The following is a 10,022-nucleotide window of genomic DNA, read 5'->3' on the forward strand; positions in this document are numbered from 1 at the left end:
GTCTCAGAGCTCTCTTCAATTCACTGGGACCCAAGCCTGGGTCATGCACACATATAGCAGAGCAATACTCTATCCAAGTGAAATATTTTTTTGCCAGCTCTATTACTTCTTTTCTTTCTAAGCACTTTTCCTAACTGTATATGTAACTGACCTAGCCTTTGGAAAGTTAAAAAGTGTCAGGAAGAGGAATTAAAAGTTTAAGTGGTATTTGTAAAGAAAAAAAAAAGTGTCAGTGGCTGGGGAGGGTTTTTTTTTTTTATTGTTGTTAGTTTGTTTTTTCCTTGTCTTTATCTCTTCTTTTTTGTACATGCCAGCTCTATTACTTCTTTTCTTTCTAAGCACTTTTCCTAACTATATATGTAACTGACCTAGCCTTTGGAAAGTTAAAAAGTGTCAGGAAGAAGGAATTAAAAGTTTAAGTGGTATTTGTAAAGAAAAAAAAAAAGTGTCAGTAGCTGAGGAGGGTTTTTTGTTGTTGTTGTTAGTTTTTTCCTTGTCTTTATCTCTTCTTTTTTTGTACATGCTATCGCTGGTAAAATATATTGTCAGCAATAATGGCAACAAAGTTTCATCATTGTCTAGCAATGGATGTTCCTTATTAACTTTCTTATCTACTGAAGGTTTGTGAAGACCAGACACAAGTTACTATGTTAAAGTCTGCGGGGGCTGTCAAGGAATCCAACTCAGAGTATATTTAGCTGTCCAACAGCCAGATGAATGTTAGCATAGACAATAGCATGACATGTTCTGAGGTGGGAATTGTCAGTGAATAGGACTGACTGGAAAGTAGAGACTACTCCATACTCCTGCCAAAAATCATCCTTAAGTATGGAGTCAACTCCATAGCAAATGGGATTTATTTTGATGTTCATTTTCTACATTCAAAATCTGAAATGCTAAAACAACATACTTTATAAACAAAGTCTGTTCTCCTTGGCATTTCTGTCTATTCTCCTCTGAATATTTATGATTCACTCACTGTTGACACAATAAGGAAGGGCAGTTGATGGAATTAGTTGAATTTGCTCTACCAGGATCTTGGGAAGTTGGTTTAGGGCTTAAATGTAAAGTTGGACAAACTGAAATACTTTTCAGTGAAAAAGAATTTATTGTTAAAGTAGCAACACATGATAGTGCAATTTAGAGTATATGATATACAGTAAGAGGAGAGAGCTAAGAACATTTAATTTACTCAAGAAAATGAATTAATTCATTTAAAATGGTGTTTGTTTTAGATGGTGTCTAGATAGTATTCAACAGGGGTTAGTTATTACTATTAATTTTATTTTTCTTGTGACCAGGGTTATTGCTGAGGTTTGGTGTCTGCACATCTCCACTGTTCTCCGTGGCTATTTTTTTTTTCTTGGTAGATTTGAGAGACAAAGAGAGAAAGGGAGAGACATTTATTTTTATGATAGATGATACTTAGGAGAAAGAGAGAGAAAAAACAGAGTACCACTCACCTCTAGCAATGCTAGGAATTGAATCTTGTGTCTCTGGAGCCTTAGGCATGTAAGTCTTTGCTCTAAGGTTAAACTACTTCCCTGATCCTAGTAATGAGTCTTTTAACTGTGATCTCTGTGGTATCAAAGTCATGCTATGTTGGGCAGTAAGCCAGCTTCCCTCTGCTTATCCCTGCAGTCTATTTACATAACCATTTACCTAGGAACCACCCTGCCTGCAGGGCATTGGTTTAATCCCCACTGGTTCACAATGTCTTTTTGCTCCGTCCCCTCTCATAGTTCATAGTCACCCTGATTTCCACCAGTCTCTTTTCGCTCCACCCTCTCTACATCACATCCTATTTCCACCCTACTTGGAGAGTATATATACATCTGCTCTTCTGTTTTAATATACTTGGAATTGCCTTCCAACTCCAAGAGTCCCAGTCTCTCTCTTGTGAAGCTAGCCCGGCAATAAAGATTGAACTGCATCCCACTCAGTCCATGGGTTGTCTGTCTCCCACCCGCGAAGCTAGAACAGCATCTGGCAAACTGGGACCTGCAAATGGTGCCCTGAACAGGGACTGGCAATGCTACTTTTCTGGTTGCTCTATAGAACAAATAAGTGTATACTTTTATCAGTTCAAACATCTACAAAGAACTCTTCTAAGTGTCTTTATATTTCTCACTTATAGGAGTGTAATATCAATTATATCATGGATTTTGAAGTTGTTCTCAGACCTGGTGGTAAATTCAGGCTTTCAAGATTTGTTGGGAAATTGTGTGGATGTGTTAGAGCCTGGCAGGGTTTGACCTGAAGAGTGCGTCTATCCTGTCAGTCTCTCTCTCTCTACTGAGAGGTTGAGCAAAAAGGGACAGGAGTAACCCCAAAGGTTTGCCCCATCTTATCAGACTTCTTGTCTCACAAAGCACCCTGCATTCCTGATACTATGGCCTGCTCCCTTATTATCTACATAATCATTGTTTTGCCTGAAAGATCCCCACCCATTCCATTCCTTTGATCTATCTACTTTATACCCTCAAGATCCTCCCTGCCTGCAGGGTATTATTATTTATCCTACCAGTTAAAACCCTCACAACAATTGCTAAGGAAGTTACCTTTCCCAGCCCCCTTTTGCCTTTCTCTGCCCCTTTCCAAACTATGTCAAGCCATTTTCATTTCCGACTTGCCACTTCCGGGTCTGACCTTTAAAATCCTGGGCTCCCTGATCAATAAAGAATTGAATTGCGTCACTGCCACGAGCTCTATTTCTGGGTCATCTCTCTTGCATTGCTGAGTGAGTAGCAGCCCAGGCTTGCTCCGGTGGCGTTCTCTCCAACCCAGAAAGTACAACACACACAGTAAGAGGCACCCCCACACTAGCCCAGCGAGGATTAAATTATGATATTTGAAATGGTGTGGATAGATTCACATAAATAAGTCTTATACATATGTGTACACTCATGACATAGTCCTACACATGGACAACATCCTACTACAATGGGGTCAGGATGAATTAAACAGAAAATTCTCACTAGATTTGTGAGAACTTATAAAATAATTTATTTATAAAATGAAGCTAAGTATAAACTAACTTAAACTATACTTTTTTAAGGTGTTGGGATAAATAGATTGCTAAATCAGGAAGATTTTATCTATTACTATGTATAATTTACCTCAAAAATTTTAACAAAATGCTTCAAGATACTGTTGAATACTATTCCCAGAGTAGTACATAGAGGAAAACATTATAAAATAGATGAAGAACTGTTTCCAAGCACACCAAGTAGTCTAGTAAGGTACAGTCTTTTACTTAATTCCATTTCAAGAATATGGTGAGAGCTAGGGGAGCTAGCATAATCTCTGAGGCTTTGAAGTCTCAAGCTCAGTCCCCAGCACCACCATAAACCATAGCTGAACAGTGCTTCTCTCTCTCTGTATCTCTCTTATTAATAAAATAAATATTAAAAACAAGTAGCTGCCCATTTAAAATATAGTGATAAAATTATTTTGCCAAATCTGCTTGACAAAATAAAATGAAAAGGAAGGTAGTATTATTTAAAAAATACAGTAAAGATTTCAGAGAACCATCTAAGAACTCAACAAGTCAAATCTGCAACTGAAGGTTATATTTATCGAAACCAAACTTTAGTATTTGAATATGAGAAAACAAATTTCAATTTAAAGAACTGAATATTAGGTGGGAAGTATCTGGTTTCATAAAAATTTATGTGAAAGCAGATGTTTAACTGACTAGAGATTAAACATCTCCTGACTATTAAATATTTAGATGAAGGATTTTCAGTGATTATGATACTAGGATTTGATGTTAGTATTTGATGTAATGTTAGTGAATGGGCATTGCATCTTGCTAGTGAATGGGCATTCCATCTTGCTCTGGACATGCATACTTTATATATCCTCTCATCTCCCTTTGTTCTCAGCCTTGTCTCTTGGTATTAAAAAATGTTTAGCCAGAAACTAATGACATAGACCTTTAGGAAAAAAATATTGACTAATGATGACATCTTAGCGTTTTATAAGGTACAAAGCATCAGGCCCCAGTTATTCAAGACATTGTTGATGTCAACCATATCACAGGAGCCTTATGCCAGTCAGATAGTTAGCCAATAATATCCCTCTTTCCCTGCTGACCTACTACTTCAAGCCCCAACATAACAGTAAAAAGTTTTTAAAAATATTTATTTATTCCCTTTTGTTGCCTTTGTTTTATTTTTGTAGTTATTATTGTTGTCGTTGTTGGATAGGACAGAGAGAAATGGAGAGAGGAGGGGAAGACGGAAAGGGGGAGAGAAAGACACCTGCAGACCTGCTTCAGGGCTTGTGAAGCGACCCGCCTACACGTGGGGAGCCAGGAGCTCGAATAGGGGTCCTTATCCTGGTTCTTACACTTTGCGTCACCTGCGCTTAACGGGCTGCGCACCCCCCACCCCCGACTCTGTAAAAAAATTTTTTTGAGATATTAGTTCTGCTTTCTTGCAGTAAACCTTGACTCTTGGTAATTAAATTTATGAACTGTGAATAATTCAAACCTTGCATAGATAAGAGTATTATTTTAATAGAAACATCAGCACATAATGACATCTTCAAAGCAATTAAAGTAATATGGCAACAGGAATGCAAATTATCTGATCTGAGGAAACATCAAGGGACCTGGGGAACTTTAAAGTGTAGAAGAGAACACATTCAAGAGAGATACCAGTTGAATTAAAATACATAGAACAACATTATGTGGATAAGAAATGAAATTTATGCTACATTAGTCAAGAAGAGAAATGTAGGACTGAAAAAATTAAAAGACATTTAACTCAATGTAGACTTTCATGCACTTGAATCATAGTGAAATAAACCATAAGAAAAAGTTTTTTACTGAAAAATTTCAGCTGGGAATTAAATGATGATGACAAGTTCATAGCTGCTAAATTAAAGTATCCCTGCCCTATGCAGAAGCTGGAAACTAGTACAAGTTTGATTCATAGACTTTTCAATGTATTTAAAATTTCTAGGATTGTTCCACTTGTATTCTAAATTTTATATTTTGACATATAGTTATCTTGGATAATATCCTTTGCTTTTATTGAAAACTACATTTACAGACAATGTCCAATGGTACACATGCTTTAACTCTTATTTTTTATATTATTTTTTAGATTTATTGGGGAATTAATGCTTTACATTTGACAGTAAATTCAATAGTTTGTACATGCATAACATTTCCCAGTTTTCCATATAACAATACAACCCCCACTAGGTCCTCTGTCATCATTTTTGGACTTGTGTTCTACACCCCATGGACCCCAGAGTCTTTTACTTTGGTGCAATACGCCAATTCCAGTTCAGGTTCTACTTGTGTTTTCTCTTTTGATCTTGCTTTAACTCTTTTACTGACAGCACAGTGAAAACTTTTTTTCTAGGCTAGCATGATGAGCTAATTTTACATTGAAATTATATAATAGTAAGTAGTTGCCATAAAAAGGGCCTACCTTTCTCTTTAACCAGCATATACAAATGCCTTCATTTCATACAAAATATTGACTTACTTTCTTTCTGCTTTTTTTTCTTTCTTCTTTTCTTTCTTTCTTTCTTTTTCTCAAATGTTTATCTGTGTATTTTATGAAAGAGAGACCAGATCACATTTCTGCTATGGCGTACATAGTTCCCAGGATTGAACTCAGGGTCCCATACATGCAAATCCTGCATATTCTTTACTGAACTGGTCGTCTTTCTTTTGACTTGTATTTTAACAAACATCTGTCCTTTCCATTTATTTCATATTCTTTTTTTTTTTTTTTTTTGATGTGAGGGCAATCTGGCTGCGACATCTGTAACCCCATTGATTGCCAGGGTTAATTCCACTGATCTGGCTGGCTAGGCAGGTGTCCCCTTCCTCCCTCACCTCTCCATGTGTGTCCCTCTCAAAGCTGAGTGCTTGGTAGAAGAGGACTAGAAGAGGACGGCCTTCCCAGAATAGAGAAGGACCAGTCTTAGGTCCAGGGTATAGGAGTAGCTATGCTCCCCTGCTAGAACCTCCAAACAAGCTCTCATATTATTTTTTTTAACTTTTATCTTATTTTTATTGATTTAGTATTGATTTCAGGGATATCATTTTACAACTCTACACACCACACAGTCCACTGAAGTTTCAGTGTTATTACAACCAAGAGAGCTCCCTTCTGCTTATCCTCCCTCTCCCCATTTCCATTAACTCTGATGTTTTCACACTCTTAAGTGTCAGGATATTATTATTACTATTTGCAGATTCCAAACTTGTAGTTTAAGTTTGATATCTTCCTATTGATTGTGTCTAGGATTCTTACCCACTGTTCAATACGAGATACCAGATTCTTCCACATTTGTTATATATTTCTTTTTTAAATATTTATTTATTCCCTTTTGTTGCCTTTTTTATTGTTGTTGTAATTATTGTTGTTATTGATGTCATCGTTGTTGGATAGGACAGAGAGAAATGGAGAGACAAGGGGAAGGTAGAGAGGGGGAGAGAAAGATAGACACTGGCAGACCTGCTTCACTGTCTGTGAAGTGACTCCTCTGCAGGTGGGGAGCCTGTGCTGGAACAGGGATCCTTATGCCAGTCATTGCACTTTGGGACACCTGTGCTTAATCTGCTGTGCTACCGCCCAACTCCCTTCTTTCATATTATTAAGGAATCAAATTTACTTTCAAATCACAACTCTAATTTCTTCCTCAGGTCCATTTCCTGAGAGCATTTTGTGATCTATACCCTGTGACTGATCATGTGCTTCTCTGTTTTAGATTCATTGACAAGCAGGCAGAGGTCAGATGATGTCATATCTTTCAGTTTATGGGGGAAAATATTTTTTCTTTCCCTCTGAGAGCTGGAAAGTTATCTGGAGATTTTTGAGCAAAGGAAAGACATAATTTGTTTACTTTATAAACTTATCATTCTTTTGCTGAGTGGAAAATAATGGTTAAGTGCCAAAGGGAGGCAGGCAGCCAGGGTAGAGGTCAGAACAGATTTTACTGTAGCTTCAGCTAAAGTAGCTACTAGAAGGAGGATTAGAAAAACAAAAATAAAAAATAGTAAATAAAAAAATACTGGGATTTAGAGTATACTGGTTTTTGAAAATATTTTTCTAATAAATTATATGAAAGGCATGAGAGAGAACCTTTAGTATCATAGTAAAACAAATTTAACTTCAGTGAAATTATTTTTACAACCTCTTATACATGATAATTACTAACATTAGGTAAAAAGTGCCTTAAAAGGGTGTAGTCTTGCACTGATGAGCATTTCTACTAGATTAGAATTGAGAAACAGTTGTTAGTCCTATGTTTAATTCTTTTCCTTTTCTTAAGTAAGAGAATATGGACACTAACAGTGAAGAATTTATGAAGTGAGATAAAATTATATGGGCATGTACACCATTCATAGCTTTTTACATATGCTCATATAAGTCTTTACTTTCCCTATTGCATGCATACAAAAAATCATCTCCATTAGTCATACTGTTGGGTAAGTAAATGGGAGACACATGCATATTCTGAAATTGTAAGCACCCCGGTATAGAAATGGAAAGCATTAATAAATCAGTACATCATCACCGTTAGTCTGCTTAGACAGTCTATATAATTATTTGGACACAAGTCTAAGTACCTTCTTTCCCTGAAAGATTATGGATTTTTTTTTTTTGACATTTAGTTCTCCAATACAATGAGTAAATGATATATTAATATTTTCTGTTAGGAGTTCCTTAGTAGAGAGTTAATGTCCTAAAAGAGAAAAAAAATGCCCCTCAATTTTAAAAGGAGCTGTCTTGTCCTTATATCCCAAGTCTCTGTTTTGGATAGCTACTTGGTTGGACTGAAGGGAAGACAGGTGAGTTCTTTATGTCAGTACAGTGGCTCTGTCATATCATACTCAATGATCTTGCAGAATTCCGTGTCAGCCTAGAGAAGTGCCCATATCTTGATAATCTGACAGTTTTCTTCACCTTTCCAGAGAGAAAGTGATGATTTTTTTTTGTCTTGCATTCTTGGGGTTTTTTTTTTGGGGGGGGGGAATAATACAGATTTATGTAATTGGGGTGTTTAGGAAAGTACTTGGCTAGCATAGTTGTAAATAATAGAAGAGTTTGAGTTTACTTACTAGATTGGTGCACTTTTTTTTTTTCAGCTCAGCCTCCAAGAATTCTCTTGGCACAGTTCCTAGAATGTAAGGGAAATTCAGAAGCAGTTAGTTGCCCTTCCTTGTCACTTCTGCTGAGTGATGCCTGAGGCTTGGTAGAATACAAATTTGTGCCACCCTGTCTTGTGAGTAAAAAATATCCCGTTTTGTCAGTCACAATGCACATGTTTTGTGTTGATTCGGTTCTTTGCATAACAATGAGAGCAGGAAAGGCAGCATAACAAAGAAGTTAAGAAAAAATAAATGATGCCTGGCTTGGGGTCTGCCCTCCCAGGTGGGGTCTTGTCCCCTGGCTCCTCACTCTGCCTGCAGCAAGCGCTTGGCGATTTAGCTGAGGGCAGGGGGGTGGCAGCTGGCGCCCAGACCCCAGGGCTCAATGACCCCGGGGGGGGGGGCGGGGTACGCTGTGACCTTAGGTGAGTCACTTGCCTGCCCAGCCTTGATTTCCCTTAGCGCGCGGGGCTCTGGCTGCTGGGAACCAGGTGGTGGAAGGAGCCATTGGGGTGGGTGCGGGCCGGGCTGCTGCTAGTCAGCGGTGCGACCCCCGACCCGAGTCCCCGCGGGGGCCCGGGACCGCGGCAGCACAGACCACAGGGGGAGGGAGCTGGTGTGGTGCCCGGGCTGCCGCAGGCAAGGGGAGGCGGGGCGGGGGGTTGGGGGAACGCCCTGGTCCCTCTGGCCCTTGTGAGGTGGCACCAGCCTGAAGGAGCAGTTGCTGGGTCGGGGGACCAGCGTGCAGGCCCGCTGATGTCGGGGCCAGCTGGGTTTGGACCCCAGGCGAGCACACTTACCTAGTCCCTCCTGGACTGCAGCTAGGGAAGCCCATGGTGCACATGGTGCACATGCTGCCTGGCTCTTACCTGGTCTGTGGTAGATCCGGGCTGCCTTTCACCAAGTGTGGTTCTGGGCAGATAGAGTTGAGCGAGCCATCCCTGGTTCTCCTGGACTGTGTGTTTCCTCCAACCTGCACAGCTAAACTGCATGTCACTTTGGTATCAGTCTTGTATGTCCAAAATTTTAAACAAAACAGAACAAAATCAGATATTTTATGTATTTATTTTGAGTGGAGACAAACTGAGAGGGGAGTGGAGAGTAGAGGTGAGAGAGACATCTACATCACTTTCACTGTTTGTGAAGCTTCCCCTCTTTCAGGTGGAGACTGGAGGCTTGAACCAAGGTCTTTGTGCATTGTAATGTGTGCACTCAACCAGGTGCGCCGGGGCCCAGCCCTTGCAAGATATGTGTGTGTGTGTGTGTGTGTGTGTGTGTGTGTGTGTATGTATGTATATTACTTTAATGAGAAATATGGAGAGAGACCAGAGCTCTGCTCAGGTCTGGCTTATGGTGGTGCTGGGGATTGAGCCCAAGACCTCCTTGGAGCCTCAGGGATGAGGCTTTGCATAACCATTATGCTGTCTCCCCAGCTCCCTGCAAGATTTTTAAAAAAACATATTTATTTATTTATTGGATAGAGACAGCTAGAAATCAAGAGGAAAGGGGGGTGTGTGTAGAGGGAGCGAGACACCTGCAACACTGCTTCATCACTCAGAAAAAGCATTCCCCCTACTGGTGGGGACCTGGGGCTCAAACCCAGTTCCTTGTTCATTGCACTCAACAAGGTGCACACACACACACACACACACACACCCGCGCAAGATTTTCTTTTTTTAAGCTTGATTTATTCTTGAAAGGATCAGACCTCTGGCTGGCACACAGGAGACCTGGAATCAAACTCAGGTTATCAAGCCTGAGAGTCCAACTCCACTGCACCATCTCCTTTGCTGTTGTATGCACATATTTTTTAGCATAAAAGACTGGTAAGAATTCCTGGTTAGTGCTCAGGTAGGTAGTGCAGTGGTTCAGACATAAGGCATGAGGTCCAGGGTTTGAG

Source organism: Erinaceus europaeus, chromosome 5 (assembly GCF_950295315.1).
Source record: "Erinaceus europaeus chromosome 5, mEriEur2.1, whole genome shotgun sequence".
Classification (NCBI taxonomy): Eukaryota; Metazoa; Chordata; class Mammalia; order Eulipotyphla; family Erinaceidae; genus Erinaceus; species Erinaceus europaeus.